This window comes from Crocuta crocuta, unplaced genomic scaffold (genome assembly GCF_008692635.1).
Source record: "Crocuta crocuta isolate KB4526 unplaced genomic scaffold, BGI_CrCroc_1.0 scaffold196, whole genome shotgun sequence".
NCBI lineage: Eukaryota > Metazoa > Chordata > Mammalia > Carnivora > Hyaenidae > Crocuta > Crocuta crocuta.
The window spans coordinates 850,795-874,623 of NW_027531026.1; the positions used below are offsets into that span (position 1 = coordinate 850,795).

The following is a 23,829-nucleotide window of genomic DNA, read 5'->3' on the forward strand; positions in this document are numbered from 1 at the left end:
TTATTAAGCCTAAAAGCTTGATAATAAAAGACTTCCAAGTCCGAAGATGAACATGTAATAGCAGAGCCTTTGAGCTTAAGAGAGACCAGCCTATCATCCAGAAAAAAACTGTTCCTATTGATTTTGAATCAAACTATACTTTAAACAATGTAGGGCTATTTGCACAAAGACCATTAAAGTCTGCTTTGGATGATTCCATTAAATTTCATTACAAACACTGATTATTGATTCTCAAACTTTAGAATATTTAAAGTGAATCCTCACAAGTTTTGTGTGTGTGTGTGTGTGTGTGTGTGTGTGTGTGTTTCAGTGTGGATTTCTATGTCCCATCTATGCCCCCGTTTAATTTTATATGTATGACTTTCGGGAATATCCATTTTTATAAACAGAAAGCTGATTCTGATGGGTAGTGAGAGGACCATACAACAAGAAACCCAAATGATCCAAAGATGATGCCCCCAAGGTTGAAATTTATTTCCCAAGAAGAGAGATTAAGATATTTTTATATCCTTCAGTGACTATATTTTTATTTAATGCATTCTATAAAATGCAAATATAATGTGCGTTAAATTTTTGATGTAGAAAGAATAGAGAAGAGCAGCTGAAAAATTTTAAGTGGAAATAAAGAAGAAAGTTTATGCATTTACCAACATTTTATGTAAATTTTATTAAGAGTAAAGCATAAAAAGCTATTAAGAATATACATTTCATTAAAGGCATGAAGCTAAATTTATAATTATTTTTTAAATTTTTGTAATGTTTATTTTTGAGAGAGAGAGAGACAGAGCAGGGAAGGGGCAGAGAGAGAGGGAGACACAGAATTGGAAGAAGGCTCCAGGCTCTGAGCTGTCAACCTAGAGCCCAACAAAGGGCTCAAACTCATAGACAGCAAGATCATGACCTAAGCTAAGATCAGCCACTTAACCAACTGAGCCACCCAGTTGCCCCATAAATTTTAGATTTACTTATTTTTTGTATTCAATAAGTATAAATTATGTGCTTTTCAATATTAAAAATGAGATAATATTGAATTTCATCCCTGAGGACTTTCTACCAATATAGTAGTTCCTTTTTATGATGTCAAATTACAGATTTAAAAATAAAAAACTCTGCAAACCTGAGTGGCTTAGACGGTTAACGGTCCAACTTTGGCTCAGGGCACAATATCGAATTCGTGAGTTCGAGCCCTGTATCAGGCTCTGTGCTGACAGGCCAGAGCCTGGAGCCTGCTTCAGATTCTGTGTCTCCCTCTTTCTGCCCCTCCCCCGCTCACACTCTGTCTCTCTCTCAGAAATGAATAAACATTAAAAAATTTAAAAAACATTTAGTAAGATAGTTTTCACTAATGTTATGGTGAATCTTAGGGGCTTTTTTTTTTAATTTCTAGGGGAAAGTAAACACAGTGCCCTGTGACTCAGGAAATTTTCAGCAAATTAATAAACAGTTTTTTTCCAAAAGTGTCATCTCAATTGTATCAACTATTATTACATTCTCTGATCATAAGCAGGGAGATTAAAAATTCCCACTCTTGTACACATCTTATTTTAATTTCATAGATCGTGGATAAAATTAAAAGAGATGGGAATATCTTGAAACTCAAAATTATCTTTTCTTAGTTTTCTCATTTTACATCAATTTATATCTTCTTCTAATCCTCCTCAGTGTGCCAGGCACAACTTTGAAACTAGAGATAAAGTGGTAAATCAGATAAGTAATATTCTGGTTCTCAAAGAAATTAGGCTCTTATTAGTGGAAGAGAGGACTGAATAATACATAAGCAAGAAGGGAATTGATAGTGAAAGCTAAGCAGATAATTAAGTGTACGTGTCTCAGATCCAGATAGGGTGTGGATACTACTTTTACTTTGGTTGATGAGGATGGGTAGTTCCAAGGTGAGATATCAATGCCCAGATGGAGTTCGCTATGTCATGACCAGAAAGCAAAGCATCTTAAATGGAGAGAATGGCTTGAAAAAACACTTAAAATAGAATAAGATTGGTCTATTCTGTTGGAAAAATAAAAATAATGAGTGTGGTTAAGCATAGCTGATGAAAGGAAATATGTGAAACGAGGTCAGGAGGTTAAGTAGAAGCCAGGTCATAAAACTTGTAAATCAGGGTAAGAAGGTGGATTTTGTTCCATGAGCAATTGGAGGTCACCAAAGCGTTTGGGTATTAATTAATTAATTAATTATTCAATTTACATCCCAGTTAGTTAGCATATCACGCACCATTGATTCCAGGAGTAGGTTTCTTTATGCCCTTACTCATTTAGCCCATCCTCCCTTCCACAACCCTCTAGCAACCCTCTGTTCTTTATATTTAAGTCTTTTATGTTTTGTCACCCTCCCTGTTTTTATATTATTTTTGCTTCCCTTTCCTTATGTTCATCTGCTTTGTACCTTAAATTCATTATATGAGTGAAGTCATATGATATTTGTCTTTAAGAAACTAATTTCACTTAGCATGATACCCTCCAGTTCCATCCACATATTGCAAATGGCAAGATTTCATTTGAGTAATACTCCATTGTATGTATATATATGTACCACATCTTCTCTATCCATTTATCTGTCGATGGACATTTGGGCTCTTTCCATACTTTGGATATTGTCAAAAGCACTGCTGTAATCATTGAGGTACATGTGCCCCTTTGAAACAGCACACCTGTATCCCTTGGGTAAATACATAGTAGTGCAATTGCTGGATCGTAGGGTAATTCTATTTCTAATTTTTTGAGGAATCTCCATACTTCTTTCCAGAGTGGCTGCACCAGTTTGCATTCTCACCAGCAGTGCAAAAGAGATCTTCTATCTCCGCATTCTTGCCAACATCTGCTGTTGCCTAAGTTGTTAATGTTAGCCATTCTGGCAGGTGTGAGGTGCTATTTCATTGTGGTTTTGATTCATATTTCCCTGATGATGAGTGATGTTGAGCATTTTTTCATGTATCTATCTCCTCGCCATTTGGGTGTCTTCTTTGGAGAAGTGTCTATTCATGTCTTGCCCATTTCTTCACTGGATTATTTGTTTTTTGTGTATTGAGTTTGATAAGTTCTTTATAGATTGTGAATACTAACCCTTTATCTGATATGAGGGTTTGGGCTCAAAGCAAAAAGATAACATGACCTAATTTATGTTTTAAATAGATCCTGTTGTCTGGGGTGCCTAGGTGACTCAGCTGGTTAAGCAGTCAGCTCTTGATTTCTCATAGCTGGTGGGTTAGAGCCCCATGTAAGGTTCCACTCGGGATTTTCTATCTTTCTCTCTCTGCCCCTCTCCAGTTCGTGCTCATGCATACGCACATACGTTCTCCCTCTCTCTTAAAAATAACAAAAAATAATAAAACACTTAAAATATAAAAATATAAATATAAATGAATAAATAAATAAATCGATCCTGATGGCTGCTCTTCAAAGAAGCAGTTAATAAGAGGACAACTTGGAAGACAAGAGACCCTTGCAGAAAGACAGTGACAATCTGATTAATGTAATTCTGGAGATAAAATGAAGTGGACAAATTTGGGGTAATTACAAGTAAATTTAGCATACGCTTTCATTTCTTGAATAAAGCACATTACTTTGATTGAGCAGATAAGACCTGAGAAGAATGGTGAGGTAGAGACAGATATAATCATCTTGAGACCAATACTGTTAAATACAATTTTCTGCATTTAAGAAATCTTTTATGTCTGCACTGTCTAATATGGTACCAATACCCATATATGACTACTGAATACTTAAAGTGTGACTAGTATAACTGTGAAATTGAATTTTTGGTTTTCATTAATTTTAATTTGAATAATCACATGCAGTGGTGACTACTGTATTAGATAGGCCAGCTCTAGAAATGTGGCTTGAGCAAATAATTGGATGGTAGTGTCATTTATTGAAACAGGCAAGAGTAAGAGTAAAGCAGCCTTGAAATGAAAATCAAGAGTTCTATCTGGATCATGTTAAGTTTGAAATGCTTAGTGGTTACCCATGTGGCTATATCAAATAGTATGTAGAATATGTGAATTTGGAGTTCTGGCGAGGTCAGGGATATAGCTACACACTTAAGAATTATCAGCACATAGGTATTATTTATACCCATGAAACTCAGTGAAGCCACCTAGAGAGAGTATATAGAGAGAAAAGGCTCAATGACAGAGGGTAACATTCTAACACTTAATAATCAAAACAGAAGTCAGCATAAAAGACTGCAAAAGAAAAGTCAGTCTCAAAAGGTACACACTGAAGTAGAGCACAGCCAGGTCAATGACTGTTAAAGAAGGGTCATCTCTTCCACATCAGTTTGGGAAAGCACAGTTGCCCTTGGAATGTCAAGCAGGACCAGATGGAGCCCAGGGAACAGCTCAGCTTGACAGCCTGTACGCTATGTGGGGGAGGGCATAGGTTTTCATAGGGATTTGGACCTGAGGTTGAGGCTAAAATGCATACCATTATTACTTTATGTATATCATTTTGAAACTATGATGCAGAAGCATTCATAGTTTCAGAAGCAAGAAGCAGCTGGAAGCTGATTTCAAACCTGCATCATTTCCCATTCAGAAAGAGCTAACTATAAATGTCTCCTAATAATAATGATAAATAAAAATATATACAGTTCATTTTTCCTAACAAAAACTTCATATTACTCCTTCAAAAACAAATCCTTTAAAGGTAAACATCAGAAACCTCTGTTTTTTTGTCATAATGTAAGTTTTCAGGAAGGCAAGTATATACCAAACATTGTATCAGATATAAAGAAGTTAATGCAGAATTTTATCATATATTAAGAAGTTATAAAACCTTTTAAAATAATTTAAAAGAGGTAGAAAAACATTTTAAGCAACGGAAAGTAGCTTTATCTTTCTCAGATAGGTTTTTCTTAGAATTTCATTAGAATTCTTTTTAATGTAATTCTCTTTATAGTAAATCCCTAGGTTTAATCTGGGATTGTTTTGAGATTCATGATTCTGTGATTTTGTTTGAGCTTTATAGAAGAAAGGTATTTTTCATTCTGGGGACTTATGTATTTGCTTCTATCTGTCTCCAGAAAGAAAAACAAAAAAATAAAAATAAAACCAGAAGCAAAAGAAGACAGGCTGAAAACTACTACCACCAGACTGATGAACTACATGAATATTGCTCTATTATGATAAACTATCACTTGCACATACACAAAACTTTTTTTCTAGGATCATAATGAGAATTTCATAGTACATTCAGGAGTTGTTTCTCATTTTGATGTTTCTATAAAATACCAAATTCAGATCATGTTTACAGGAAAAATACAGATTATCCTTTGTTTATCAAATTACTGATTTTCTTTTCTGTGGGAAGTGACCAATTAGTCATATCCCTGCCGGCTAATATAGTGAATATATATACTTATAAACACACCAACATATATGTATGTGTATACATGTATAGTGTATACATATACATGTATATACATATGAACATAAATACTTTTAAAAGGACAATAATTATAAATATATAGATGAGATAGATAAAATTTAATTTAAATTTTTAACTAAGCTTACCAGACACTGATAACAAAATGGGGAGTATTCTTATGGTCTACACAACAGTGAGCATGAAAGATTATACAGTAAAACTTGAAGATGCCATGGCTAGAAGGTAGGTTTAATTCTATAATGCAGAACATACCTTTCTATGACTGTCTAATAGAATCATTTTATACCTCTGATTTCAATGGAAAGTCATTTGGTACCTACAAAATGAATGAAATAAAAATCTCCTGACTCTTCTTGGACAACAGAACCAAATGACCAAACAATGTGCAGGCAGATTAGAAGGAGTCAGCACAAGACATCTGCAACAGGCTTTGCCCAAATTCAGATCTGAACACAGTCCAGTCAAGAGATAAGGAAGAGTGGTAGCCCAAAGACAAATGCAGAAAGGCCATGTGGTAATGAGCAGATATTTTTGGCAACTTGGAAAGCAGAAAAATGACATAAAAATGCTGTTAAACAGATTTAGACTCAAATTTAAAATCTAAATCGTAAGTGTTTTTCAGACAAGGAAGCTTAGCTTCTTTTACTATTATTGTAATGTTGATATAAAAATGATATCCAATCAGCCCAGTGGTCTAATGCAGCAAGAGACCTAAGAAACAGATCTCTAGAATTTTACTACAGGGAGAAAGGACAAACTTTTTACTTATCTAAATCTGGTTAAGAGTATTTCTATTTCTGTCATGATAAAGAATAGAAATTCTAGAATTAAAATTAAATGAATATTATTTCAAGTTAGTTAATCTTGCAATTATACCTAAAATAATGTTATAATAAAATCAATGTATTTTTATAATATGTGTTAATCATTATACATAAAACCTTGGTAATGGCTTTGACCTGGGACCTTAATTCTTTATGGAAAAAAAATACAAATAGATAAATCATAAGCCCCACTGCACAAAATTCATAGTCTAGCAGTTAATCAAAAGAGTTAACTTCAGCAACAAATTCTAAAATATAGGAAGCAAATATATAAAGGTAATAAATGATGAAAAACATTGTACATAATATTTTTACTTTAAACATAAACATCCATTCACTAATTTGATATTGGCCAAAGATTAATTGGATTATTGACCAGTAACATAAACTGTCTTGAATGCATCATCTCCAGTTTTCAGTTTCAGTATCTTTAAGGTAAAAACAGAATTTGAAGATATTGTAAAGCAAAATGAGTCTCAAACCTTTCCAATTTTTGTTTTTTCAGTCTTTACTACCATCACAATTTTTAGCCGTGTACATAAGTCAAGCCATGCCAAAACATTCCATTTTTATTTCACTCAGATAACTATGTTTTCCCATACATATGTCATCAGTTTATATTATAGTTATCTAAACATTTGTGATTGTAGTAACAAGTATAAACCTGTGAGAACAAGTCTTCAACTGGTAGGAGTAAATATTCCTTCACAAAACAGAGCACACCCTATGAGCAATAAACCTTCAGCATACCAAGGGCATTAAATAGCACATTATATGGAAATTTTAATTCATCTATTAAACTAATTAAGAGGTTAATTAGGAGACCTACTAAAGATGATTTATTAATCAATGTATGATTATATAAATATATACATTAATACTGACAAAAATTTGATAGAAAGAACTGATAGAAGAGGAAGATATCACACCTTAAAAATTTGTCAAGGATTTCTAATTTAGAAAATAAGATTGAGATTCATTTTTTTCAATAAATTTTTATAAGGAGCAGAAAAATAGGGGCGCCTGAGTGGCTCAGTCGGTTAAGCCTCTGACTTCGGCCTAGGTCATGATCTCATGGTTGGGGGGTTAGAGCCTCCCATCAGGCTCTGTGCTGACAGCTAGCTTGGAGCCTCGAGCCTGCTTCAGATTCTGTGTCTCCCTCTCTTTCGCTCTCTCACCTTCTGTCCATGCTGTCTCTCTCTCTCTCAGAAATAAAAAACAAACAAACAAACATTAAATAAATTTTTTAAAGAAAAGAAAGAAAAATATATAGAATCTGCTGTTGTTTATAGATCATACAATTATATGGAAGAAAAAAACAGCTGCCATCTTGCATACCTGCATGTGTGCGCCTGATCTCTACTGGTCCACCCAAGACCTCTGAGCACCAACTCTAGTCCCCCACGCCGTCCCATTTCTGCTCCAGCAAGATGAAAGAAGCTATCATGAACTAGGAGAAACTGGCCAAATGGCAAGAACACGTGCGCATTGGTGGGAAAGGAACTTCCCACTTGAAAGAAGAAGGTGGAGGGCGCCTGGGTGGCTTAGTCGGTTAAGCGTCGGACTTTCGCTTAGGTCATGATCTCACGGNGAAAGAAGAAGGTGGTTCACAGAATGGCTATAGCAGATGATAAAAAAAACTTAAGTTCTCCTTAAAGAAGTTGGGGGTAAACAATATCTCTGGTACTGAAGAAGTGAGTATGTTCACAAACCGAGGAACAAGGATCCACTTTAAGAACCCTAACATTCAGGCATCCCTGGCCCGGAACACTTTGACCATCACAGTCCATGCTGAGACAAAGCAGCTGAAAGAAATGCTACCCAGTCTCTTAAACCATCCTGGTAGATGGTCTGACTAGTTTAAGAAGACTGGCTGAGTTTCTGCCCAAGTCTGTGGATGGAAAAGCACCACTTGCTACCAGAGAGGAGGATGATAATGATGACCTTCCAGATCTTGTGGGGAACTGAGATGAAGCTTCCAAGAATGAAGCAAACTGATTAGAGTCAACTTCTGAAGAAGATAAAACTTGAAGGAGTTATTGGGAGCTGCTATTTTATATTATAACTGCTTTTTTAAAATTTTGTTCGTGGATCTGATAAAATCTAGTCTCTCATGTCTATAAGCCAAAGCCCCTTGAATACTGCAGCTCTTTTCAGTTTTTGCTTATACTCAATTTATTCTTTGCAGCTAATTATGCTGAAGAAGCCTGGAAATAAAGTTTGAAACAAGGTTAATAAAAAAGAAAAAGCAGAAGAATTGGTTTATATCTGAAGTAACTAATCCTTCTGAATCTCTACATATCATTAATTTGCACTAATACAAAAAAACAAACTATTCACATTCTTTGTAGTAAAATTGCTACTTAGAATTTGTGGTTTTATGTGGTTGCTCTTTCTTCCAAGAAAAGTACAAAGTAAAAGATCCATCTGTGATTGGCTTAGCTCTTTTGAGATTAATCAGAGCAATGTTTATTTGTTTTATATGGAGATCAATTTCTCTAGACTAAAGATATTTCATATAGCAAGTTTGCCCAATAAGTTTCTTACCTATTAAGAAACTACTTTAGGCAAGTCTAGCCCAGCATCTCACCTGCAGTAGAAAGCCCATGGAATATTGGATATCAGTATCAGCTAGTCTACAGCCATACCACCCTGAACTTGCTCAATCTCATCTGATATCAGAAGATTAGCTTATAATTTGCTATTTTATGCTACTTCTTAGAATAATGAAGGAAAATGGAAAGCAAAAGTACCAATTAACTATGGGTGCTTGGTTGACTCAGTCAGTTAAGTGTCATACTGTTGATCTCAGCTCAGGTCATGACCTCACAGTTCTTGAGATCAAGCCCTGTGTCAGGCTCTGCACTGACAGCACAGAGTCTGCTTGGGATTGTCTGTCTCCTTCTCTCTCTGTCCCTCCCTCTCTTGCTGTATTTCTCTCTCACTCTCTCAAAATAAATAAATAAACTTTAAGTTATTTTTTGAAATACCAATTAATTAATTAGCATTACAATTCTGTCGCAAGTTTAAATAAACACATAGGTAGATATTTTCCTTCATCATTTACTTACAGGGGGTAAGAGAAATCAACTATAACCTTAAAAATTTACTACTGACAGGGGACACCTGAGTGGCTCAGTCGGTTGAGCATCCAATTCGGCTCAGGTCATGATCTCGCGGTCAGTGGGTTCAAGCCCCGCGTCAGGCTCTGTGCTGACAGCTAGTTCAGAGCCTGGAGCCTGTTTCAGAATCTGTGTCTCCCTCTCTCTCTGCCCTTCCCCAGCTTGTGCTCTGTTTCTTTCTGTCTCAAAAATAAATAAATGTTTAAAAAATTAAAACTTTACTACTGACAAATTTAAGGTCCTTATTCGTGTCCTAAAGTGATAGCCTCTGGAGTAAAGAAAATATAGGCTAAATTTATGGTTACTATTCATTTTAATTTTGGCAGTTTAACCCAATACAACTTGGATGGGATCAGCATAAAGAAAGTCAAAGTGTATCTCCAATCCATAAATTTTAGAGATCATTCACTTCTTTATTCTACATTTACCCCTCCAATCTCTTTATGCAAAAATCCAAGATAGGATGCTGGAAGCTGAAGCAAGGCCAGTGCACCTAATTCAGTTGCACATTATTAAAATGAGAACAATAACAAGAAATTCTGATCAGAACTATCATTGATGCTCAAAGGCTCTGACCAGTCTACCAGTACCCCACCCCAAATCGTCACATATCTAAAGATGTATTTCATATTCCCAGTCAACTATTAGGGTTGTGGCCACATGTCTCAGAAGGAACTCTTACTTTCCCAAAGGATTAATGGCTTTTATGATGAAATAAAACACTCTTAAAAAGCCAAACTGCATCTTAAGATCAAGAACAACGACAGCTAACTCTAAGGCAAAGGAAACTTTTATAGACCTGCCCACTCTAGGTTAGAGCTAACCCCACCACGAACTCTCAGACTGATACAACTGATTACCAAAAGGGTTATTACTCCTAGACTCACATCTGCTGCCTACCTCTCAACCTTAGTCTTCCCCGACTCTGTCTGTTACATATTAATGTCTGTTTACACATTTGGGTGCACCTCACTGTCTTCGTGTTTCCCATTTTCATGTGAAGTAGCTGTGACTATAAAAAAGAAGACTTAAATTGTAAGACATCGAAAGTTGAAGTTGTTAAAGAGAACCAGTTTGACCTTTTACCTGGTAAATTACATTTATAGATAATATCTACACCATAGCTCATCTTGAACCATATGAAAATATTCAGCCACCTGAACTAGTGCAAAATGAGACTATTCAAAAGAGAGTGTGGAAATCTGAGGGTGTTACCAGCATATGGCAGCCAGTATCATGAAGTAAAGTATTCTAACATCCTATATAACATATTTCATATATATATATGTAATCTTATATATAATAGGTACATATATACAATCTTATGTGTATATGTATACACATAATGAGTTGGCAGAATTCTCCAAAAAAAAAAAACACTTAATAAAGAACTTTTAGAAACATAATTATCAAACAAACAAAAATGTTCAGGAAAAGACTTTCAGAAACTACATAAGTCTCCTTTTCTCTAAATGAGATTCTTTTCACTAAAATATAAAACTTATTTCCTGAAATGGATACATAGGCCTTGAAGTATTTTGTTTACAAGTTATACCTTCAACCTATTAAATCCATTTTCTCCCTACAAAAAGGAAACAAAATCTTCTCCTATTTGGAAGATTGTCCCAAAGTCTACCCATAACAATTGGATAAATCAAATTTTTCTGGGCCCTTTTTTTTTGTTTTTATCTACTTGATCTTTCAAGGTTGCCAAAGCAGAGTTGACATTTCCCATCACAATTGTGTTAAATTTACCCAATTTTTTAGTATGATTGTGTTATATAATAGCCATGGTCTATAGAAACACCCAGAACTGACTTTGTACTATTACTCCATCCCTTATGACCTGTGTAACTAGGGTCCTCAATTCCTTAACCAGTGAAAGGGCCTCAGTAATGATTTCTGAAAATTAAATGAAATAATGAAGTTTCCATAATGCCTAACATATGTTAAATATTCAATTTATAGCTATTACCATTACATATGTTCGTTATACTCTTTGTACATAAAAGTTTATGAGTTTTATAACTTGACTTGTATATTTTATTTTATCACTTTAAAAATAACCTTTGGTCACTGATTTGATTACCTTGGTTTTTACTTTGCTTGACATTTATATTCCTCCTCTGGCTCCTTTTGTTTTGTCCACTCATTATTAATTGTTTTGTGCCATTCTGACTGGATATTATTCTTGGTGCATTGGAAAGGATTTGAAAAGTTTTAGGAAAGAAAGGGCATGATCTGATTTTTGCATTTAGAAAATCGCTCTATCTGATGGTGGCAAGTGGATTATCAATAAGAACAACAGGAAGCAGGAAAATGTTTGGAAAGGCAAAAGAAAAAAGAAAGGAAGAAGATAGGGGCCTGGACAAGGAGAGAAGTGATGTTTTAGTTGGGCAGGAGGAGAAGGCTAGTAAAAACTATTTTTAAAAATCTAGGTTTTTTAAAAATGTTTATTTATTTTTGAAAGAGAGACAGAGCACAACCTGAGGAGGGGCAGAGAGAGAAGGAGACAAAGAATCTAAAGCAGGCTCCTGGTTCTGAGCTGTCAGCACAGAGCCCGATTCAGAGCTTTAAGCCATGAATTATGAGATCATGACCTGAACTGAAGTTGGAGACTTAACTGACTGAACCACCCAGGCATCCCACCTAGGTTTCTTACATTGAGTAATTGGGAGGTTTGTGGTAACATTTACCAAAATGAGAAAGATTCAGGGAGGAATAGATTTATAGGAATACAGCATTGTGGGAAGCTATACATCATGTTAAGTTGGAGAATTAATTTAACTTCATCATCAAATAGTCATATTAACAATAACAGATATGAATTAGAAACCTAAATTTGGCAATTGCACACACACACACACACACACACACACCTGTCAATGAGTGAAATCACTAAGGATGGTTGTAGACAGAGGGAGGAAGAGGCCCAAGACTACATTGTGCATTTGTTAAATTGTGCATTTTCTTCAAACAAAAGAGTTGAACAAAAGAGATATCAAAGAAGACTGATAAAAGGAAAAGCATCCTGAAAAATAGAACAATATTCGAAAGTATTGCATCATGGAAGTAAAGAGAAGGAAATATTTCAAGAAGCAAAGAGTAGAAGTCTTAAATGAAGTCTACAAAGTGACCATGGATTTTAGCCTAAAGAGATATGATCTTAACCCTGGTAGATTGGGAGGAATAATCGTGAAGGAGGGCTATGCAGAGTGGGTTAAGGAGAGAATAGTAAATTGATCTGAATGAATGAAAAATGTTAGAAAAGAATGGGTAGACAGTTTTCAAGGTATTTCTTTCTTTACTATTATTTATCCATCTTCACTCCATATTTATCATCATCTTGTCCCCTTTGTTCTCATATTTTACATTCTAGAAAAGCTCAGCTTCCCTATCACTGATTAGATTTTTGATATTGTTTTGCTCTTTATTTAAACCAGGACACTGTTTAATTCTATATTAAACACCCAATGTCCTAACCTTACTTTTCAAACCGTAACTAGTTCACTTTTAATCTCAACTAACAGTTCTTAAAACTCACCTGCCTATATTATCATATTGGCCTGGTCTCTCTCTATATAGCTTTAAATTCCTATATCATAATGGGCATATGCTTTTTCTAAAATATTTTTCCAATTCCTAAAATAAATTTTAGAGATATATATTTCCTCTGAGGCTTCAGAACAATTTCCTCTTTCCTTCAACCTATGGTAATTTCCTCATAGGCTTCATGAGGCATCTAGCAAAATCTGATATTTGACAGAAAGTTGTGGACAGGGCTAACCATGACTCTACATATTTGCCCATTTTCAGGCAGCTGAAACCCCATCTTAAATCTGCAGCCAGTAGATCAATGTACATGAATTTTAACCCAATTACTAGTGTTTATTTGATTTTTATATATGAAGACTTTGCTGGCCTGAGATTAACTATTTCCTTTTTTAAACCAATGAAGCATCTGAAAGCCTATTGTCAGGTGAACAAGCTTTTATGCTCTATGGAAAAAAAATGAATGCTATGTTCCCAATATATTTTTTTTATTTTCTGAATCTTGTTTCATGGATCACATATTAGTATTTCTCCTAGAGCTTAGCAGTATGTTTTCTATGATTCATAGAATTTAATATTAATGTCAATTCTCATCTTGTTTTGTCTATTTTTAGGTAGCCCAATAGGTATTTGTGTCATTTTCAGTAAGGGTTTCTTTTTTACATTTATTTATTTTTTGAGAGAGAGAGAGAGAAAGAGAGCATGTGAGCATGAGGAGGAAAGGACCAGAGAGAGAGAAGGGAGAGAACAGTGTCAGCACAGACCCCAGTGTGGTGCTCCATCCAGAAAACCATTAGACCATGATATGAACCAGAATCAAGAGTCAGATGCTGAAGCACTGAGCCACACAGGTGCCTCTTGAATAAGATTTGTTCATCAAAGGTATTTAAATCAGAATTTTGACAGTTTACATTGTAACTGATCTACAAAATATTTCTAAATTGGGGAATTTTTTTTTAATTTATATAAATCAGCACAGAAAAAATACTACTATTTTTAAAGTTAATCAAATCACCAGGTGTCTTAGAGTAAAAAAATCCACTACAAGTCTACATGCCAATAGGGTAATTTTATATATAGTTATGAGAAGAGGAAATAAAAGTAATTTATATTTAGGTCAAATATTGAGAGTATTACATAATCTGAACAAATTAAGCCATTTTAGAGCTTTTCAAACTTTAGAGAAGTCCCAAGTCACTAATAGTTCTTATGCATTTTCTCTGTAGTATTAATTTAATTTACCCTTGCATCATTTAAAGAATAATCCTGGAGTCACGGCATTCTGACTTTGAAAATTGCGTTGAGGTGTTCATTATTCTGACACACTTAAGCAGATTATCACCTTGGCAGAAATGTTATGTTGTTAACTGGATATTATATGACTTTAAGCACCAAGTTGGTCATTGTTATTTTCAGTGTCTACCCATTCTTTCCAAAGAGGAACTATTATCAGTCTTCTGCAATGAGATTATTATTAATTAAAGAGAAATTTTGTTTACTATTGGCTGTGAGACAGCTCTACTCAGAAGGAGTCGTATCTATGAATGTTAAATTCATAATTATACATATCTCTCTAAATTACTGACATCTTTTCCTAATTATTGTGGCAGTTTCAATTTTATAAAAAATAATTTCTAAGTACTTATTTTGGGTCCATGGTAATAAGAAAGCATGCATCAGCTTAACAGTATGAGTGTATTATGATGTATTTACGAAAGACAACAAAAAACAAAGAAGAAATTGATAATTGGCATGGAAAATGCAAAATGTGCCAAATGGTCCTCCTAAATATTGAGAGAAAGAGGTTAAACATAATGCTGTACTTTACACTAATGAAAATGTCCGGTATATTCCTTTCCCAAAGCAAAATAGCATGTTAATGACTGCTCAGTGTTGTTTTTGTTAATGTGACATCCAAGGAAGCACTCCTCTTGGAGCCATAAACCGTGTTCAAGGACAAAGATCAAAACTGCTATTCATTGCCTCTCACTGGTGGCTGAAACTAAAGCCCTCAGTCGGAATAGTTATCATTACCATAAGTGGCCGCCAAACCATTTAGAATTAGGACCGTAGCCCATCTTCATTGTTCCCTCTCCTGAGAAATAGCAACCACGTGTACATATTTGCTGAAAATTTTCAGCATGGAATTCCAGGACTCACAAAAGAAAAAGACTCCTCTCCTTTACTGTCGAAATCCCTGAATATTTATTTCCTACTAGTTCTTTAGAAATTAACTCAAATAGCATACTTTCATAAAAGTTTGTTCAGTAGTGAGAGAAGAGCACTTCATAATCTATGTAGAGATGGAGCAAATTAGGATAATAATTGGATATAAAGTATTGAGCATAGGGTAGAGAGAAGGGAGATGGTAGATAAAAATCTTCATTCTAATGTCTTCAGTGCAGAGACTGACATCACTTGGGCTGATGATATGAGTCAGAAAAGATAGAAAGATTGTGGACCCTGGGGTAATTCACTGAAGACTAATGGCAGACTGTCCTGGATTTGTGTGCTTCTCAACATGGCTAGAAGTGGTACACTTTGCCCTCTAGGGAGTAGTAATCTGGCCACCCTGACAGGATTGGGGCTTTGATGTTCTCTAAAACGCCCACAGGAGATCTGTCCCTTAGCTTCCTTGTCTTATATGTTAACCTGTACTCTGAGTGTTTCTTAGTGTACTCTCATTATTTTTTCCTATGTCTATCAGCTGTCTGACTATTCAAGACTTAAGCTAAAATATGTATGTATTTCTTCGTTTCTGCCAAGAACTTTGGATATGACAGCATTGATTGATTTTATTTTCATAGCAAGTCACTGATGAAAAATTATTGTCCCCATTTTGAAAGTAAGGGCACTAAGACTTAACACCGTTAAGTAATGTGCCTAAATTAGTAAGAAATAAGCCAAGGGTCATAATCAAGTCTATTTTGTAATAAAACCTTTACAACCATTATGCATACAGCACCCCCCCCATCTGTTTCATTTGTCCAAGAGAAGATATAACTCAGATGTTTCATTGCTTTGCTCAAAAGGGAAGAATGTACTAATCTTCCATGATCAGAAAAGCAAAGCAGCTAGAGCGGTGTGTGTGTGTGTGTGTGTGTGTGTGTGTGTGTGTGTGGTGTGCATTAAAATTGGAGATTCAGCATCTCCACCTAAATTGCTATTACTAGAGAGTAATAGAACATAATGAAATTTTCATCCCCATTGCAATATATGTCATATTAATTTCAATCCATAATTTCAACTTTCAGAGTTTTGCTAAAATGCATTACTCTTTATATCTTCAAATATATTTGTGTCATATATGATATGTTTGTATAGATGTTGGCTTTTTAAAAAGGGCAACCTAAAAAAAGGTCATACAAGACTAACAGGACAATAGAGTAACAAGAAGTTGATATGTTATGTTTTTGATTTGGATGAGATGACTTTGAGGAGAATTTCTGTTTAAAAGGAAATACTATTTTAGCAAATGTTTGCATTCTTTTAACCAATTGATCAGGTCAACGCTAATATGTAAACCAAACAAGTTTTATGGGTCAAGGAAATTTTTGAAAACTATTTCAATCATGCTTTAAAACTGTGGACATTCAAATGTTAGCAAATATCATTCATGAAAATCTATGAGTTAAGCAATTTTTAGCATTAATAACTTTATTATTATGATACAATAACAGCATAGTTAAAGTAGGTGACATTTAGTGAGTAAGCTCTTCTCTAGTGGACACATCTGTTCCATGGTTTTCTCCTTTTTCCCACCTGAACTATGCTATCCTTCTAAATATCCTGACACCAGATGTGCTTCAACTCAACTTCTTCAATTGAAAACATATATCCAAAGAATCAGAGATATAGACTGTACAATATACAAGTTAAAAGTCCAAAAATTATCCTTAAAGAAGATATTTATTTTATTATAATTACAAGTACAGTGGAAATGCAGGTAACTAATATTAGCATTGTTACCATATTTCCCATCATTTAAGCTTGTTATGTGCTGCTAAACATTAGATATTACAGCGACTCAAAGAGGCCAGTACTTTTATCATCTTCATTTTACAAATGAAGGAGCTAAAGATTTCAAGTGACTCATCCAAGATGACACAGCTAAAAAAGTGGAGAAATTTATATAGTTCTTAAATATTTCTCTTTGAACATATGTGTGTGTTTGGGGAGGGGGTAAAATGTGTGTATTTCTTACAGAAGTTACCATAAAACTGTTTTGTCTACATTTAAAGCTAGCTCAATTCATTCTTATATTTTTATTGTTTAAAATATTTTTAACTTTTATTTATTATTTTTGAGAGACAGAGCATGAGTGGGGGTGTCAGAGAGAGACACACACAGAATTGGAAGAAGGTCCCAGGCTCTGAGCAGTCAGCATAGGGCCCAATGCAGGGCTTGAACCCACTAACCATGAGATCATGAGCTGAGTCAAAGTATGCTGCTTAACCCACTGAGCCACCCAGGTGCCCCAAGGCTAGATCAATTCAAATATATAGAAACTTTCATTGAACTTACAGTTACATTACTTTTTTCTACTCTAATTTTGTAATACATTTTTTACATAGCCTTGGTTTTTACCTATTTGCATTAAAACAACTTTGTTTTAATTGCATAAATGTGTTTTTCCAAATATTACAATAATAAATACATATTAGGGCAGTATACCAGCATTTAGAAAGTATCTGGTGGCCAAGAATAATAAATCAAGGCATCAAATACAGAATTTAAGAGATTTTTGAGTTTAAGATCATTAGTTTGCTTTGTCTAGACTGTAGGTGCATACAAAATTATTATGGCTTCCTCATCACAATTCTGTGTGAGATGAGTGAGACACTCCATTTCTTTTCAAAAATAATCCTGTGTCAAAATCATAAAACTTTGCTATCACAACTGACACTAATTGGCATCCTTGTTAGCACTCTGAAAAGAGAGGTCAAAACTGGAGGTTCATAGAAGCTGAAGTGCCCCTTCTTATAAGTGGTTCCTCTGGGTTGAAGAGCAGGGATCTGGAAACCTTTAGCAAAAGTCTGACATGTAGCTTTATTATAAGAAAAACAAGAGACGTTAACGTTGATCTGTGTGTATTGATTGTTTGACACCTTGGTAGAGCATTCTATAGGAAACTTATGAACAGATGTCTAAAATAATTAAAAGGATGATATAATAGTAATTCAACTTCACAGTTTCTTATTCAAATATTTTGAGGCTATAGGGATATGTATAGAATTTCAGAGAGAGGTATGGAGGGACAATACATATACCTTATGTTATGTAACACCCCAGTAGGGTAAGAGGCAGCATACATTAATATTTCTACATTATATATAAGATTATGTGCACCAACTGCAATAGAGAAAGGCTATAAATATCCTGATGCCACTTCAGATCAAAGTTTGCTACCAAAAAAATGAGTTCATGTGAGGTTTTTGCTTTTAAATTATCTGTTATAAAAGATTATGGAACTTCTGAATTGCCAATGTTGTGTTGTGAATTTGTACAATTAGGATTATTTGGCTTGAAGGAGAAAATACTGAAAATTAGCTTAAATAAGGACTTTATTTTTTCATTTACACTTTCAACAAATATTTGTTAAGCGCCTACTACATGTCAGTTACTATGACAAATGACACAGTGACAAACAAGACAGTGTTTTGTAACCAGACTTCTTCATCTCCAGTAAAATTAGAAAAGGAAGCAAGTATTTTGACTATATCTCATAAAAATTAAATAACATAAGGAAACATACTTATCATTTATAAGGTTGTTTAATAAAGAAAAAAGTTATTTAAGAAGCTTATGGAATCCACTCTTCTCTGGAAATCTTCAAAGATGAATCATCTGTCTTGGATGATTTGGAGACGAAAGAATCAGTGTAGCTTCCTGAAGCCTCTTGTTAACCTACACTCCATAATCCAGTATTAATTTTCCAAGCTCTGATCTGATTAATCCTTACAATTTAATGATTTTCATAATAACAGAATCTATATGATTATATGTTTGTAGAAAAAAAATTTATGCACACACATATACACAAATTTAAATAGGCACAAGTCAAGATTTGATGCACATATATCAACCAATACAAATTCAAATAAATGTTGGTTATCTAAACTGACTAAAAATAAACTCAAAATATAAACTAGTCCATGAAGAAGCCAACATATTAATTCTGATCTTTCTCGTTTTCAACTAAGAATTTTATGAACAATGGAAATTAAAGCACTATCATTGTTATTTGAAACATAATACCAGACTTTGTTATTAGTATTTTATACCCACAGTAACTCAGGAAACCAAAAATATAAGCAGCTATACCACTGTTGCATATATGGAAAAGACATTTTCATTTTGCATCCTTCTTCTAAAAACATCACTGCCCTTTCACTAAGATTTTCAGAGAATCAGGGGTGCCTGGGTGGTTCAGTTGGTTAAGCGTCCGAAACCGGCTCAGATCATGATCTTGTGGCTCTTTAAGTTCGAGCCCTGCGTCGGGCTCTGTTCTGACAGCTCAGAGCCTGGAGCTTGCTTCAGATTCTGTGTCTCCCTCTCTCTCTGACCCCTCCCCACCTCATGTTCTGTCTCCTTCTCTCTCATTAATAAATAAACATTTTTTTAAAAAGATTTTCAGGGGTGCCTGGGTGGCTCAATCACTCAGGTCATGATCTCACAGTTCGTGGGTTCCAGCCCCGCATCCGGCTCTGCGCTGACAGCTAGCTCAGGGCCTGGAGCCTGTTTCAGATTCTGTGTCTCCCTCTCTCTCTAACCCTCCCCTGCTCATGCTGTCTCTCTCTCAGAAATAAACAAAAAACATTAAAAACAGAATTTAAAAAAAGATTTTCAGAGAATCAATATATATCACTTATTAAGTATTGGTATATATAATAGTGATTCTAAATTTTCCTATTTTTTTTTCCTTTTACATCTGTAATGATCCTTTTGTGTAGCCATGCACATACAAATGATTAAAGCAAGCAGGCCAATAAGTAACTATTTTTCATACATACACACTTTTCCAAACATATTTACATATACCTATATTTGATGGACAAATAAAAATTGGATTTTATTTGTTGAGATTTAATGACCAAAGTTGTAATTCTACCATTCAAGCAGCCTCTTGCAAGAGCAGACTGGGATACTATGAGTCATCTTTCCAAATGATATCCCCTAAAGTTTCTAGGATAGAGTCATTTTTGTAGAAAAATAATGATTGTTACTCCTAGAACAAAACTGAACTTTTTTGGAATGAGTCATGTTTAAGACCATTTCATTAAAAAAAGATTTTCCCATGTAAATGGAAATTAAAACAATCCTTAGAACATATTGTAATAGCATGGGAGAAATTCAAGATTGTTTACATTTCCAACGAGGCATACATTCTGGACCACCTGGGAAAATTAAACAAGTCTAAAGTTCCATGAAGCCATCAATCTAACCCTTCTCACAGGTAGGCAAGTGATAGAAGCAGGAGGAGAAAGAGTTTGATGTGTTCTTTTCTATCAGTCACAAAAGATAAAAAAGGTGAGGAAAGCAGTGCTCGTTCATTAAGCAAACCAAGTGAAACTTGACATGATTAAATCAAGTGATTGATGTGTTAAGTGTAGCTTCAGAACAGCGAGACATTGGTCTTGTTTCTCAGAACAAGCCACCAAATAGGTGCACTCCTCTGTTGTATTGCCTTGAATTGCATATATTCTTCACCTTCCTGGACATGGTTGTTATCCTGCTGATCAGTATTGAAACTAAACATGGAGATAAAACTCAATTCTAGATTCTTCATGGATGTTGATTATTAATAACTCCAAGTGCACACAAAGAAACAATGAAAGAGGATCTTCCCAAACAAATATCAAAGATTGCAAACCCACCATAATTAATCCTGAATCCTCTAGAAGCGTTTCCTCCAACTGGCTTGTATGGGTGGGTTCAGGGTTGAAAAGAGTCATATTGAAAGACTGTGTAAGTTTGTATTGGGAAAAGGTGCTTCTTGTGAGACTGTCAAAAAATATCTGTTATTTAGGCTGGCTTGGAGGAGCCTTACTGGCTTAGTTGGTACAGTGTATGACTCTGAATCTCAAAATTGTGAGTTGGAGCCCATGTTGGGCATAGAGTTTACTTTAAGAAATAAATAATATACTTTTTAAAAACCTATTTAAAAATTAAAAGATTGGATTGAGGAGCTGGGCTGCCTGTCTCTCTGGCTCCTATTCTACACAAAAACAAAATTAGTCAGGTGACTTCTGCCTGATTAAACTTTGTCTTGTTTCAAATTACCCCAGTAGCTGTTAACTCAAAAGTCCACAATGACCAAAAAAAAATGAGAGATGGATCTCAGATTATAAAATAAACTCAAAAGTCCACAGTGACAAAAAAAATGAGAGATGGATCCTAGATTGTAAAATACATTTATTTGTCTTCTCTGAAAGCTAGCCTTATATTTAAAAATGGGGTATTAATAATATCTAAATCATAGGGTAGTTATGACAAATATATAAACTAATGCAGTGTAGAAAATTTAGTGCAGAGCCCAGGGAAATCTCAATACATTTAACTATCATTATTTTAAGAAGTGTGTGGGAGCATGAGCCCCACTTGGGGTGAGCTTGAGTCTGCTATGAGTAAACAAGAACCCTGCTTCGAGTGAGCCCCACTTCTCCCTCTGTCCCCCTCCCTCTCTCTGCTCTTCTAAATACTCCCTCTCTCTCTCTCTCTCTGCCCCTTGCTCACTAGCACCCTCTCTCTCTTACTCAAAAAAAACAAAAAAGCTTAGCTATCATATCTTTACACAATGTCAAAGTTGCTAACAATAACACCCTCTGATCAGATTAAACGTGTACCTTTGGTACTATAGAAACTGAATACCACCTCACTTTGAATATATGAACTGCATAGATAGTCAATTCTGTTTTTTTGTTATTCAATCTCTTCCCTTAAATTAATACATTGTTATATTACCTATCTAACCAAAATAGATGAAGAATATCTGTAATATTTGACTCTAATAAACCTTAAATGATCTGAGTATATACTGTTGGTTGCCTAAAATTGATCCTTCTTTTCTTCTTTGCTAAAAGAATCCTGCTTTCATTCAGGTATTACCAACCATATATTTCAGAAAAGATTCAAGTTCCCAAGGGCTATGTCTTAATTAGTCTACACCATTGCCCTTTTAAGTGATTGGTTTAGAGAAAAACATGCAACCCAATTCTGGGAAATGAGACATAAGAGAAAGTCTATTAAGTGGTTTATGGGCTAAGTTTCTTTGTTCCTAAAATACAGACAGGAGGAGAAATGTCCTTTTACCACTTCTAGCCATTATCATCTCTCTGTAACGTCTACAACTGCAGAAGCCGTTTTGTGACCAAAAGGTGAGCCAGGCTAAGAAGCTGCAGAGTGAAAAATGGAAAAATCTGGCTACTTCTTCATGATTTTGCTGAGTCATTGAATCTGTCATACTGGAATTTCATCAACTCTAGACTTCTTGTTTTGTGATATTGTAAATATCGTTATTGCTTAGGTCATCGTAAGTTGGGCTTCATGTTACATCTGAAACATATGGTACATAATATATTACTCAGAAAAGCTAGCTACAATAACAAACATCCAAGATCTCAGTGGCTTAAGGCAAAATAGGAATTCATTTCTTGCTCACTTTACAGTCAAATTTCAGTCAGCAGAGGTCTGTGCTCCATGCAGCCTTCCATAGCCCAGGGTGGTTCCACCTCTTTTACATGCAGGCACATAATGAAGAAAGAAAGACATAATGAAGAAACAAAGACACATCCCAATACCTGGACTTCTGTCATGTAATCCCATCAATTCAGCTGGGAAATGTAGTCAAGCCATGTGCTCATGAGGAAGAAGAAATGGGTCTGGCATACACATAGTATTGTCTTTAATTTTGCTTTAACAGTTCTGATATGGTAACATTTTTTTAAATCAGTGTTGGTTTAATCATGTGGGGTAGTAAGCAAAAAAATAACCTGCTATACCGCCTACTCCACTAAAAAAAATGTTCTACCCTAAGAGCATCTTGCTTTGAAGTTTCTCCTGCCTGGCTCAGTCAGTGGAGCATGTGACTCTTGATCTTGGGGTCATGAGTTCAAGACCCACATTCGGTAGTAGAGCTTACTTTAAAAAAAGAGTATAACCCTTTGAAAGATATATTTGCCACTCATATATAGTACATAAAGAATCCTTGCTACTCCAATAAAACTAAAGATATCCTCTTTACATGCTAAGGAGTGATACAAAATAGATGAGATTAATATATGGTATCTTCCCAAAGATCAAGTTTATTTTTTAATAGAAAGAAGTCTGTTTAATTAGACTGAGTATTTGATAAACTAGATAATAAAAACAGGTGACTTTCAACATTTGATTTAGAATGCAAAAGTGGGGGCACCTGGGTGGCTCAGTCGGTTGAGTATCCGACTTCGGCTCAGGTCATGATTTCACAGTTTGCGGGTTCGAGCCCCACGTCGGGCTCTGTGCTGACAGCCAGCTCCCAGCCTGGAGCTTGCTTCTGATTCTGTGTCTCCCTCTCTCTCTGACCCTCCCTTGCTCACGCTGCATCTTTCTCTTTCTCAGAAATAAATAAAACATTAAAAAAATAAATTAAAAACATGAATGCAAAAGTGAATGTTCTGTTTATTTATTAGGTGAATTTCGACCATTGGAATTTACTTTCTCTGGATCGTTTGTGAAAACCTAAAAAGTATCTATAATATCACTTTTGATTTGTTTCTCCTTTAATGTTTCTTTGCTATCCTATGAAGATTAAAAAGAATTCTTGAAAAAGCTATGGTCTCTTCTATATATCTTTGCAAGTGTGTGTGTGTGTGTGTGTGTGTGTGTGTGTGTGTGTGTGTGTNTATTTGGTGCAACAGAGCAGTATACAGATCAATCACCAGCACTAT

General features: G+C 34.9%; 1 pseudogene; it reads left to right on the forward strand.

The window, feature by feature from the left end:
- Positions 1-7,657: 7,657 nt before the first annotated feature.
- On the forward strand, positions 7,658-8,225 carry LOC144237327 (transcription factor BTF3-like; annotated as a pseudogene).
- The last annotated feature ends 15,604 nt before the right edge of the window (positions 8,226-23,829 follow it).